Source organism: Crinia signifera, chromosome 5, assembly GCF_055691185.1.
Source record: "Crinia signifera chromosome 5, ASM5569118v1, whole genome shotgun sequence".
Classification (NCBI taxonomy): Eukaryota; Metazoa; Chordata; class Amphibia; order Anura; family Myobatrachidae; genus Crinia; species Crinia signifera.
The window spans coordinates 201,590,502-201,604,930 of record NC_139221.1 but is presented as its reverse complement, the minus strand read 5'-3'; the positions used below and the strand labels follow the sequence as shown (position 1 = coordinate 201,604,930).

Sequence of the window (14,429 nt, the reverse complement as noted above, 5' to 3'; positions counted from 1 at the left end):
TATATAAAACCCTAATTTGAAATTCTGGGTTAAACCAGATTTCCGCCTCCCCACAACCATCAGTAGAGCATTATGTTTTGCTGTATGATCTTAATCCTGATTTTTCACCTCATTTTCATCTATCCTTTATTTAAATCCCTAATATTTAGAAACTCTGGGTTAAACCAGATTTCCGCCTCCCTACAACCATCAGTAGAGCATTATGTTGTGTCGTATGGTGCCGTGCGACATTGCATTATGCTGTATGGTTCCATTCCTAATGTTCCACCTCATTTTCATCTATCCTTTATATACCTAATATTTTGAAATTCTGGGTTAAACCATGTTTCCGCCTCCCCACACCCATCAGTAGAGCATCATGTTTTGCTGTATAAACTTATTCCTTATGTTTTACCTCATTTTCATCTATCCTATATATAAAACCCTAATTTAAAATTCTGGGTTAAACCAGATTTCCGCCTCCCCACAACCATCAGTAGAGCATTATGTTTTGCTGGATGATCTTATTCCTAACATTCCACCTCATTTTCATCTATCCTTTATTTAAAACCCTAATATTTTGAAATTCTGGGTTAAACCAGATTTCCGCCTCCGTACAACCATCAGTAGAGCATTATGTTGTGTCGTATGGTGCCCTGCGACATTGCATTATGCTGTATGGTTCCATTCCTAATGTTCCACTTTATTTTCATCTATCCTTTATATACCTAATATTTTGAAATTCTGGGTTAAACCAGATTTCCGCCTCCCCACAACCATCAGTAGAGCATTATGTTTTGTCGTATGGTGCCGTGCGACATTGCATTATGCTCTATGGTTGCATTCTTAATGTTCCACCTCATTTTCATCTATCCTTTATTTAAAACCCTAATATTTTGAAATTCTGGGTTAAACCAGATTTCCGCCTCCCCACAACCATCAGTAGAGCATTACGTTTTGCTGTATGATTTTATTCCTAACTTTCCACCTCATTTTCATCTATCCTTTATTTAAAACCCTAATATTTTGAAATTCTGGGTTAAACCAGATTTCCGCCTCCCAACAACCCATCAGTAGAGCATTATGTTTTGCTGTATGATTTTATTCCTAACGTTCCACCTCATTTCCATCTTTCCTTTATTTAAAACCCTAATATTTTGAAATTCTGGGTTAAACCAGATTTCCGCCTCCCCACAACCATCAGTAGAGCATTATGTTTTGCTGTATGATCTTATTCCTAACGTTCCACCTCATTTCCATCTATCCTTTATTTAAAACCCTAATATTTTGAAATTCTGGGTTAAACCATGTTTCCGCCTCCCCACAACCATCAGAGCATTATGTTGTGTCGTATGGTTCCGTGCGGCATTGCATTATGCTCTATGGTTCCATTCCTAATGTTCCACCTCATTTCCATCTATCCTTTATTTAAATCCCTAATATTTTGAAATTCTGGGTTAAACCAGATTTCTGCCTCCCCACAACCATCAGAAGAGCATTATGTTGTCGTATGGTGCCGTGCGGCATTGCATTATGCTCTATGGTTCCATTCCTAATGTTCCACCTCATTTCCATCTATCCTTTATTTAAATCCCTAATTTTTTTAAATTCTGGGTTAAACCAGATTTCTGCCTCGCCACAACCATCAGTAGAGCATCATGTTTTGCTGGATGATCTTATTCCTAACATACCACCTCATTTTCATCTATACTTTATTTAAAACCCTAATATTTTGAAATTCTGGGTTAAACCAGATTTCCGCCTCCCTACAACCATCAGTAGGGCATTATGTTGTGTTGTATGGTGCCGTGCGACATTGCATTATGCTGTATGGTTCCATTCCTAATGTTCCACCTCATTTTCATGTATCCTTTATATACCTAATATTTTGAAATTCTGGGTTAAACCAGGTTTCCGCCTCCCCACAACCATCAGTAGAGCATTATGTTTTGCTGTATAATCTTATTCCTAATGTTCCACCTCATTTTCATCTATCCTATATATAAAACCCTAATTTGAAATTCTGGGTTAAACCAGATTTCCGCCTCCCCACAACCATCAGTAGAGCATTATGTTTTACTGTATGATCTTATTCCTAACGTTCCACCTCCTTTTCGTCTATCCTTTATTTAAAACCCTAATATTTCGAAATCCTGGGTTAAACCAGATTTCCGCCTCCCCACAACCATCAGAGCATTATGTTGTGTCATATGGTGCCATGCGACATTGCATTATGCTCTATGGTTGCATTCCTAATGTTCCACCTAATTTCCATCTATCCTTTATTTAAATCCCTAATATTTTGAAATTCTGGGTTAAACCAGATTTCCGCTTCCCCCACAACCATCAGTAGAGCATTATGTTTTGCTGTATGATCTTATTCCTAACGTTCCACCTCCTTTTCGTCTATTCTTTATTTAAATCCCTAATATTTTGAAATTCTGGGTTAAACCAGATTTCCGCCTCCCCACAACCATCAGTAGAGCATTATGTTGTGTCGTATGGTGCCGTGCGACATTGCATTATGCTGTATGGTTCCATTCCTAACTTTCCACCTCATTTTCATCTATCCTTTATTTAAAACCCTAATATTTAGAAATTCTGGGTTAAACCAGATTTCCGCCTCCGTACAACCATCAGTAGAGCATTATGTTTTGTCGTATTGTGCCGTGCGACATTGCATTATGCTCTATGGTTGCATTCTTAATGTTCCACCTCATTTTCATCTATCCTTTATTTAAATCCCTTAATATTTTGAAATTCTGGGTTAAACCAGATTTCTGCCTCCCAACAACCGTCAGTAGAGCATTATGTTTTGCTGTATGATTTTATTTCTAACTTTCCACCTCATTTTCATCTATCCTTTATTTAAAACCCGAATATTTTGACATTCTGGGTTAAACCAGATTTCCGCCTCCCCACAACCATCAGAGCATTATGTTGTGTCATATGGTGCCGTGCGACATTGCATTATGCTCTATTGTTGCATTCCTAATGTTCCACCTCCTTTCCATCTATCCTTTATTAAAATCCCTAATTTTTTTAAATTCTGGGTTAAACCAGATTTCCGCCTCCCCACAACCATCAGTAGAGCATTATGTTTTGCTGTATGATCTTATTCCTAACGTTCCACCTCATTTTCATCTATCCTTTATTTAAAACCCTAATATTTCGAAATGCTGGGTTAAACCAGCTTTCCGCCTCCCCACAACCATCAGAGCATCATGTTGTGTCATATGGTGCCATGCGACATTGCATTATGCTCTATGGTTGCATTCCTAATTTTCCACCTCATTTTCATCAATCCTTTATTTAAAACCCTAATATTTTGAAATTCTGGGTTAAACCAGGTTTCCGCCTCCCCACAACCATCAGTAGAGCATCATGTTTTGCTGGATGATCTTATTCCTAACATTCCACCTCATTTTCATCTATCCTTTATTTAAAACCCTAATATTTTTAAATTCTGTGTTAAACCAGATTTCCGCCTCCCCACAACATTAAGTACAGCATTATTTTTTGCTGTATGATCTTATTCCTAACATTCCACCTCATTTTCATCTATCCTTTATTTAAAACCCTAATATTTTGAAATTCTGGGTTAAACCAGGTTTCCGCCTCCCCACAACCATCAGTAGAGCATTATGTTTTGCTGTATAATCTTATTCCTAATGTTCCACCTCATTTTCATCTATCCTATATATAAAACCCTAATTTTAAATTCTGGGTTAAACCAGATTTCTGCCTCCCCACAACCATCAGTAGAGCATTATGTTTTGCTGTATGATTTTATTCCTAACTTTCCACCTCATTTTCATCTATCCTTTATTTAAAACCCTAATATTTTGAAATTCTGGGTTAAACCAGATTTCCGCCTCCCCACAACCATCAGAGCATTATGTTATGTCGTATGGTGCCGTGCGACATTGCATTATGCTCTATTGTTGCATTCCTAATGTTCCACCTCCTTTCCATCTATCCTTTATTTAAATCCCTAATATTTAGAAATTCTGGGTTGAACCAGATTTCCGCCTCCCTACAACCATCAGTAGAGCATTATGTTGTGTCGTATGGTGCCGTGCGACATTGCATTATGCTGTATGGTTCCATTCCTAATGTTCCACCTTATTTTCATCTATCCTTTATATACCTAATATTTTGAAATTCTGGGTTAAACCAGGTTTCCGCCTCCCCACACCCATCAGTAGAGCATCATGTTTTGCTGTATAAACTTATTCCTTATGTTTTACCTCATTTTCATCTATCCTATATATAAAACCCTAATTTGAAATGCTGGGTTAAACCAGATTTCCGCATCCTCACAACCATCAGTAGAGCATTATGTTTTGCTGTATGATTTTATTCCTAACTTTCCACCTCATTTTCATCTATCCTTTATTTAAAACCCAAATATTTTGAAATTCTGGGTTAAACCAGATTTCCGCCTCCCCACAACCATCAGAGCATTATGTTGTGTCATATGGTGCCATGCGACATTGCATTATGCTCTATGGTTGCATTCCTAATGTTCCACCTAATTTCCATCTATCCTTTATTTAAATCCCTAATATTTTGAAATTCTGGGTTAAACCAGATTTCTGCCTCCCCACAACCATCAGTAGAGCATTGTTTTGCTGTATGATCTTATTCCTAATGCGCCACCTCATTTCCATCTATCCTTTATTTAAATCCTTAATTTTTTTAAATTCTGGGTTAAACCAGATTCCCGCCTCCCCACAACCATCAGTAGAGCATCATGTTTTGCTGGATGATCCTATTCCTAACATTCCACCTCATTTTCATCTATCCTTTATTTAAATCCCTAATATTTAGAAATTCTGGGTTAAACCAGATTTCCGCCTCCCTACAACCATCAGTAGAGCATTATGTTGTGTCGTATGGTGCCGTGCGACATTGCATTATGCTGTATGGTTCCATTCCTAATGTTCCACCTCATTTTCATCTATCCTTTATATACCTAATATTTTGAAATTCTGGGTTAAACCATGTTTCCGCCTCCCCACACCCATCAGTAGAGCATTATGTTTTGCTGTATAAACTTATTCCTTATGTTCCACCTCATTTTCATCTATCCTATATATAAAACCCTAATTTGAAATTCTGGGTTAAACCAGATTTCCGCCTCCCCACAACCATCAGTAGAGCATTATGTTTTGCTGTATGATTTTATTCCTAACGTTCCACCTCATTTTCATCTATCCTTTATTTAAAACCCTAATATTTTGAAATTCTGGGTTAAACCAGATTTCCGCCTTCCCACAACCATCAGTAGAGCATTATGTTTTGCTGTATGAACTTATTCCTAACGTTCCACCTCATTTTCATCTATCCTTTATTTAAAACCCTAATATTTTGAAATTCTGGGTTAAACCAGATTTCCGCCTTCCCACAACCATCAGTAGAGCATTATGTTTTGCTGTATGAACTTATTCCTAACGTTCCACCTCATTTTCATCTATCCTTTATTTAAATACCTAATATTTTAAAATTCTGGGTTAAACCAGATTTCCGCCTCCCCACAACCATCAGTAGAGCATTATGTTTTGCCCCTCTTCACAGCACCTATCCTAATATTTTAATCTTAGCAGCAGGTTGCTTTAATTTAAAATCCTAAATTTCACATTTCATTGTGCTCTGTGGTGCCTTCCTGAAGTTTTCACTCCCATATCCAGCTTGCTTTTACTTAAAATATCCTATCCTAATAAAGCATTCCCAATCTGCCTTAATGGTCCAAGTTTTCAGTGGACCCAGTTTTGAATGTTGCCTTACATAATGCATAGACTTCCTGTTCAGTTTTGTGCCATTTATTTACAATTTGTAGTTTTACATTTTTTTTTTAGATGTATTGTTTCTTTTCCACTTCTTATAGCTATGCTATTGCATATTGTTATATTGGGTTACCTGAAAGAAAATTGAGCGCTTCATCCATTGGCAATGTTGCAAAGGGAAGCCGATGACTTCAAACCCTGGATGTTATGGACAGCTCTTGTGAACATTACAAGCAGGCACCAGGAGACAGTGCTGCCTAATGAGTCCCTGAAGCTGCCAGACAATAAGTTATGGGCTTGAATGCACAGGTAAATATATCCTGTATATAGTTGACATAACTAGTTTTTTCATATTAAATATCATGTTTGTATGTACTTAATATGCAAAGGTTTCTATGACTATTTTGATCATAAAAGCAGAAGTATGACATCCTGCTTTGTGATGCTATGCTGTAAGCTGCCTTCCTGGCAGTTTCAGTCCTATCTCTAGCTTATTTGTACTTAATATACCAAGTTTTCTATGAATATTAAATTAAAAAAACCACAAGTATGGCATCATGATTTGTGGTGATGTGCCGTAAGCTACCTTTCTAGAGTTCGCAGTATTGTAATGTACCCGCTTTTCCCTAATAAACTAAGAGGTTCCCATTATTTGTCTTCAAGATTAGAACCACTGTTTATTCAGTTCTGTATATTGACATCCTTTAAGGGGTTTTTCAATTTTACATGCAATTTTATGTTTAGATTTTATTATTAGCTCTTCATACTACTCTTTTGTATATTTTAGGGTTCTGGGTGCCTGAAAGAAAAGGGTTTGTTTATCTATTGGCAATGCTGCAAGAGCCAACGTTTTCAATCTCTGTGGATATCATGGATGTCATTGTGGTGGACATTATAAGTATGTTTAAGGATTCAGAGCTGCAGACGATTAATTCTCTGATGCTGTACAAAAAGTTTACTGACTTCAATGCACAGGTAAATTATAGCACATTTCACATAACCATCTTCCTTTCATATCATAAACTGTCCCATTTACAAGTTGGTTTCATTTCAATTCTTGTTTGTATTTCAGAATGTAATCTCTCAAACTACTTTTCCGCAATATCTGAATAGTTTCATGTGCTTGGTCTAGCCAATTTTCACCATCCCTTCAGCAATCAATAGGCAATCATGCTGTGCTTTTTGGTGCCATGCGCCATGGCATTATGTTGTCTGATTATTTTCTAGACTTTAATTAATAAATTGATTTATATACCTTTGAAACTGCAAGGACATTTAATTTTTTTCTGAGCAGGATTGCGCTTCTTAAAGTGCCAGATATTCAGGTATCTGACACTACTTTCCTATCTTTTCTAGACTTTGTTTCACTGCTTGCCTCCCTTTAAAATCCTAATTGTTTTTTTTTTCTTTGTAAAAGTAATGTTTCCCTGTGCGGTATGGTGCTCTCCTTGTGTCCTTCATAAATTGTGGTGTGCCAATCTATTAAGATTCTCAGTACTAATACACTCTCTAAACCATATAAAACTTTCCTCTTCTCACTAGGGCAGCTACTCTATTAAATATTTTACTTTTTTGGGTACTTGAAAGAAAATGGCTTACTTTATCCACTGGTAAATTGCAAGAGGATGGCAATGTCCACACACACTGAAGATATTATATATGGTGTTGTGGTCGACATTACAAATAGGCATCGGGTACATTGCTGCAGACTATTGAGTCTATGAAGCTTATGAAAGATGTTTGTAGACTTCAATACACCGGTAAATATCCTTTCTACATTTTAAGGATTTAGATTCTGTTTTGGTACTTGTGTATTAGCAGGGCGCCCATTATGTAGTTTGCTTAGTGGTGTATTAAGAATACCAATACACCACTATGCTGGCTGCGTAACTTACGTAACTTGTTCAGGAGCTGTGCTAATACACAATGGTTCATATCCCCACTATCCACGTCATACCCCCCAGTGACCGCGTGGAGTTAATTTTATAAAGTGTGGCGAGCGCAGTGAGCCAACAAGCCTGAAGCGTGGTGAGTAGATGCGTATCAGTGTCCCCTCGTGGGGCACGCTTCGGGCTCAGTGGTTCGCTGTGCTCGCCACACTTTATAAGATTAACTCCATGCCCATGTGGACACTGGGGGTATGGCATGTATAGTGGGGGATATGATTGTGTTAGTGGGGGAAATGTGTGTTGATAGTGTGTGTGGTGTATTATTCTTACCCTCCTCCGGGCCGGAAAACATCCATCACGATCCCTGCACCGATGTTCCCGGCACCAGCGTTCACCCTGTCATGGAGGAGGCGCGTGCCGGAGGAGGGGAATGCTTGCTCCGGGGACACAGTTTACTGGGAGTGTCATGGAGGAGGCGAGTGCCGGAGGAGGGGAATGCTAGCGCCGGGCTATCGTCGCGGTGATAGTGATGGATATTTGTATAAAGCACTACACACATTAGCAGGGAGCCTGGCAACGCTACGCTGACAACGTAGGCTACGTTGTCAGCATAGAGTAGCCGGGCACCCTGCTAATACACAAGTACCTCTGTTTTCACTAACGTCCTATGGGATACTGGGAATCGTCTCAAAACATAGGGTATTAGAAGGTATCCGCAGGAGACAGGCACATCTATAACTTTGAACTTGCCAGCGCCCTCAAAGGGGGTGGGGCTTAATCGGAGCAGGACCAGAGACTCTGGGCGCCAACACTGCTTCCTGCTTCTCCCTGCGGCGCCATTACTGTCTCCAGACACTCTTCAGTGGTGAGGTAGTGAAGAGGGATTCTACAGCAGAACGGTATTTTATTTTTTTGAAGCGCTAAATCGCTCATTGTGGCACACTGTGCACTCATTGTACTGACATTAACTGTGTATGTACTGAACTCCTAAAATGGGGGTTAAGGTTATAGGGTGTGCTGTCGCCTCAGTTTACTTTGAGCGCTCTCCCACAGACTTGTTAAAGCTACACACACATCAGTGTTAGTTAATAAATTCTATACACTTCACATTAATTTATATTTCACTTTTTGCTGTGTTGAGGGAAGGTTAATATTCTCCAGCAATGGTGAGAAAAATAGGGGTGTGATTTGCAGTACTGTTTGTACCTGGGTCCACTTCATAAATTATCTGTGAACAATGCATGTCACCCAGCTTAGTGGGACCACGCAATCAGACTCCTAAGAGCCTGAATTGGGCCTCTGGCATAAAAACCATGCTGCAGATGGTATCGCCCAACTGGCTGCAAATAGTGTGGAGACCAAACAGGTGCAGCAGGACCTTTCTGTTTTGTCTGCAAGGGTGGATAATATCACCCCCACACCAGGCCAGTCACGTAAACGCGCTGCGGACGAATGTTGCCTGACTAGGATGTTGAGTCTCATGCAGGAAATGATGATACTGATGATGGAGTACTGTTGCAGGAATCTCAATCATTTCTGCGTGGCCCGAGCCTCTCATTATAGAATCCCAGTCCTTGTAAGGCATATGGTCCAATTCAGAAGAATGCCTGTCCATCAATGTTCTGGAGCATGCGCAGTCTAATGCCGGGCAGCGTCTGAGACCCTGCTCAGACGCTGCCCGGATTCTCCTGTGCCCGGCAAAGCGTCTCTGCGCAGCGTGACTGTCAGAGGTCACGCTGCGCATGTCGCACAGCCCACCACACTGAACGCACGCCTGCCCAGCTCCCGGAGGAGCAGCCCACCGTACCCGCCGCCTGCCCAGCTCAGCTCCCGGAGGAGCAGCCCACCCTACCCGGCCGCACCCGCCACACATGTAAGTGAATATGCGGGGCGGCCGGGGCATGTTTTTAAATCAGGGAAGCCAGTCCCGGGAATCCCGGGATTGAGCATTTTTCAATCCCGATACCCGGGATTGAAAAAGTGCCCCGGGATTGGCTTTCCTAATCCATAGTATATCCCAATATCCCAACTGCAGGGCTCACCCAGGGGATCACCAAGATCCTCATGAAAGATGAAAGTGCTGACATTACTGACCCCTGAAATAGCAGCGGGGGGGGGGGGGGTGATAGAGTAGAAAGTGAAAGTCAGCAGCTGCACAGTTGTATCGACCAGGGGGGGAGGGCTAGGGCACCAGGATAAAGATCCAGGGGCTGCCACTGCTAGAGTCAGACGGGGCAGCGCAGAGGCAGCTGCTGAATGAAAAAGTTAAGAAGGGGAGGTGGAGCTGGGACAGACCAGAGTTTAGGAGAGCGGAAAAGTGCACAGCTACGGGAGGAGGCCAAGATGACTGGTGCTGCTTACCGTTGAACTGTATGGCCCCTTGCTGCACCCAAGGCTAGCTTCGTAAGCACCTGTCAGCTATTCTAGAGGGCATCCCTCCTCCCGCCTGCTGCGCTGACACGCCGTTCACTTCAAGGAGGTGAGCGGCATGTCAGCGCTGCAGGGGGGAGCAGGGACCTTATCTGGAATAGCTGACAGCCGCTCACATACGAGGAGGTGAGCGGCATGTCAGCGCTGCAGGGGGAGGAGGCTTGCTTTGTGGAATAGCTGACACAGCCGCTCAAGCCATAGGAGGTGAGCGGCATTTCAGACTGCAGGGCTAAGGGGGGAGTGTCCACACGCTGCCGCGCTAGCAGCTTATACTGTCATCAGGAGGAGACTTCTAGCGCGGCAGTGGCTAATAACTATGCAGGGCGGGCAGAAACGGGCAGGGCGGAAATCGGCAGCTATGAAAGGGGCAGGGCGCAGTGCCCCATGAAAAAAGCCTAGCGGGAACACTACTTTGTAATTGTCACGCTGTGATTGCCATGCCTTCCCCAGCCTCTATTGAATATGATTAGCAGAGGCACCCAGCCCAGGAAAGACAGCATGGGAGCAGTGGTTTGATGCCGGTCCCCTTGGAGTGTGTGCGTGTGTTTTTCCTATCCTGGATATATTCATAGGTTAGTGGGGGTTTTTTTTATCCATCACGACAATGTACCAGCTCCCTCATCCAGAATTGTTGCGGCCAATTCGCATATATATTTCGCTATGAATTATTGCAACATATAATGTATTCGCCCGACTTTGCTCCCTGCGACTTCTTTCTTACACATGCATGTAAATGCCTGCTCAAAGCAAAATCTTTGAAAGCTAGCTGCCTCTGAGAGATGCAAGTTAACTCACTGCCAAGAGATGGCAGTGTTTCAGAGATAGATTTTTTTATTTACAATATAACAGGATTTTTGTTTTTTTACTCCTGTTCCCAAAGGCAACCCAAAATGAAACTAGCACCAAAGAGATTGTATTTACCTGTATAATGCATTTTTATGTTCAAAACGATTAACAGTGTGCTTTTTAGATTACATTTGAAGGTCACATGATTAGTTTGACAGGTCATTATTTTGAAAAAATCGGTTTAAAAAAAAATGGGGTGCACTTTAAACTGTTCATGTCGACTGTTGACATTCGGGTAAAAAAAAAACATGTGGACCTAGACACTGTCGAACGAATGACCTGTCAACATTTTCCCATGTTGACCTAATGGTGTCCACCTAATGACTGTCGACCATCATTGCTGTAGACCAAATGATCCCAACATATCTAGCTTAATCAGTTTTAATTGTAAGTTATAAATACCACATAGTTTGAAATATTAATACTGTATGTCTATTTTCTTTCCAGCGGAATCTTGAAATTCCTGTACCTAGCAGCCTTATGGCTTGTGACTGCTTGTTAGTTGGTCCATAATCAATCACTCCAATCACTTTACCTGAGCGAAGAGAGATGGTGTGCCATGGGAGAAAAGTTCTTGAAGATGGAAGTATAAAAATAAAAAAATGTATTTGCTTTTGTTTTTATTATAACAAAACCAAAAAGACACAGCTTTATTTTAAGCACATGTTCCACCCCAGGTTTCTTACAATGTAATTTAACTGGCATTCAGCTAAATATTTTATGCAAGCAAGATGCAAGTAGTATCTAAAGGTGCCCACAGACGCTACAATTGTACTGTGCTATGCGTTTTTGTCTGTACAATGGTTCTATACAATTTTTCTTCCAGCTTGCTATGAGATGTGCACTTGGATGCATGCGATGTGATGTGATGAACCCATGTTTGTAATGTTGCCACAGACGCTACAATTGTACTGTGCTATGCGTTTTTGTCTGTACAATGGTTCTATACAATTTTTCTTCCAGCTTGCTATGAGATGTGCACTTGGATGCATAAGATGTGATGTGATGAACCCATGTTTGTAATGTTAAATTTCAGATGTAGTCTAAAAAGTACGTGCAGCGCGTACTTTTTTAGACATACAATATCGGGCTCCCGGGAACGCGCATCGCACAAGCCCATAAACACCATCCAATAATTGTACATAAGATGCAATTTGTGCTTAAAAAGTACAAAACGCATTCGTTAATTGATGCGTCTGTGGGCACCTTAAGTGTTTTAACTGTTTACCTAAAACAATTGATATTTATTATTTTTCCTTTTTGTGTATACAATTTTGTGATCATTGTTTTTATGTTTTAGTTAAACACCGTTGCTCAACCCATAATAACATTGTTTGAATTAGGGTAGTGATTCAATGTGGAAAATAAATTTTAATTATTAAAAAGTTACACTATATTTGGCCTCCTTTATTTATGACTAGTCTTAAGGCCTGTCCGACAGTCGGGTGCCGGACGGGGTCCCAACAGTTTGGATCCCGACTGTCAAAACACCAACAGCCGGGTTCCCGACGGCCACCTGATATTTGCCCTCGCGGGGGTCTAAGACCCCCATAGAGGGAGAACAGAGTAGGTGGCTCGCATACCGAGCCACCGCGAGCCCGCCAGGGGCTTAGTTGCACTCACCATGCGATCTGGGTCAGGCCAGTCGGTCTAATGACTGTCGGGAACCCGACTGTCGGACCCCTGTACCATACCCCGACAGTCAGTCAAATGATAACTGACTGGGGATTGATCTCGCATGGATTTCACAATATCTACAGTGTTTGATTCACAGACCACTCTGAATGGGGCCACTTCAGGCAGGCATTGGACGAGTGCAGAGGTGGCGGCTCCCTCCCAACAATTATAATAGGGAGAAGCCACTGCAAGTGTGCATTTAACCAGCGCTGGATACAGGGCGCCAGAATGAAACTAGGGATGAGATAATGCAAGGAGGCATTTAGCCAGCACGCAAGATTGGGTGCCTGTATTAAGCCAGGGATGGGGCTCTTCAGGTGGGCATTGGATGAGCGCAGAGGGGGCAGCATCCTCCCCAAAAAAATGAAGTGACACTAACAAAGTTCGAACATGACAACCTGAATATGGAGTGCCAGATTTCCCATAGGTTCCAGGTGTTTACGGATATCTTCAAGTTGTTCCTGATGGTGGAATGACTAAAAGTAGGGAAATTCCTTTGCTTGGACCAATGCATTACGAACCTAAATGGTACGGTTTCAAGGTATGCAGAGGATTGTACATGCTGGTGTTTTTATCCCCCACATACTGATAGAAACAGGAAGTTCAACCCACTTCCTGTTCCGTTACACAAGTTAAAAACATATTTCTAAAAATCTACAACATATTTCTGGGTAGAGTCATTTGATATAATGAACTTTAAAATGAATTATTCAAAACCCCTTGAAAAACTCTGACAATCATGGTCGGTTGACGTACCAGATGTGTCCACTCCAGCAATATTACTCTCTACCTATACCAATTCTCTCAAAATACTGCATTCTTACCTTCAAGAGGTACATTTTAAAACAATTCACCGCCTCTATATAGCCCCGGCTCAAACCAAATACATGCTCCCAGATGCCACAGGCGAATGCTACAAATGCAAAATGACCAATGCAAAATTCCTCCACTGTATGTGGGCTTGCTTGAAAATCTTAAAGTTCTGGCGTAAGGGTCTCATTTCATCAACTCACTTTTAGACCTCTCCCCCGACCCATTAGCCTGCCTGTGCCTCAATTTAAAAAACTGGTCGATTTTTTTTTTTTTTTTTTTTTCTGCTTCTACACAAGTCATCCCCATCCTATCCATTCTGACGCTAGCAAAGAAGACTATACTCATGCACTAGACGAAAACCTCCTCCCCATCTTTATGTGAACTTAAAAGCAAGCTACTCCAAATTTTATTATTTGACAAGCGATCACTGATGCTAAATCTATATACGACCACATCCTCGTTGCTTAACAAATGGAGACCTTTCATAGACTCCCTAGACATAAGTCAAAGTACTCAAGTCATGGCGAGCTTATGAAGAGTGGCCGATGCATGCTCTAAGAACCACTAAATCCTTCCACTAGACTCCAACCTGGTAAACGTCCCTCCCCCACCCCCTACCTACTCTCCGTACCCCCTCTGTCTTGTCTTCATAGAAATATTATGTTGATTGCTCTGTTGTAATGTTAATAAGATACCTTACACTAATTATCGACTACATAGTCAATACCTTAAATATACCACCGCAAATTTCAGTCTTTAGGAATGTCGAGATCCGTACAAAGACTATCAAGTATCTTGACGATAACAGATTCTTCCCACCAGTTAGAGGACATAAGGCAGTGGAAACTGCATAGTTGTAAATTTACCCATTTATTGCTCATTTCAGATTCTGATTGTTGTATTGTACCATACATCTTTTTTCAAAAACAATAAAAATTGTTGAAAGTAAAAAAATGAATTATTCATGGATTAAACATTTGAAAAAAACATGTTTATCCTTGCCCAT

The 14,429-nt window shown here is 41.1% G+C and overlaps 1 long non-coding RNA gene across 5 annotated transcripts in view; it reads left to right on the top strand.

Annotated features, from left to right (window-relative positions):
* The window catches only part of LOC146080783 (uncharacterized), a 64,295-nt gene extending 51,973 nt beyond the window's left edge, over window positions 1-12,322 (top strand). For 4 of the 5 annotated variants that reach the window (XR_014474978.1, XR_014474977.1, XR_014474975.1 and 1 more), the window contains exons 5-7: window positions 5,870-6,077; window positions 6,556-6,743; window positions 11,381-12,322. This is a non-coding gene — a long non-coding RNA (uncharacterized LOC146080783). Of the gene's footprint in view, window positions 1-5,869; window positions 6,078-6,555; window positions 6,744-7,310; window positions 7,529-11,380 lie in introns of all 5 variants that reach the window. The other variant, XR_014474976.1, reaches the window with a different exon arrangement.
* The last annotated feature ends 2,107 nt before the right edge of the window (window positions 12,323-14,429 follow it).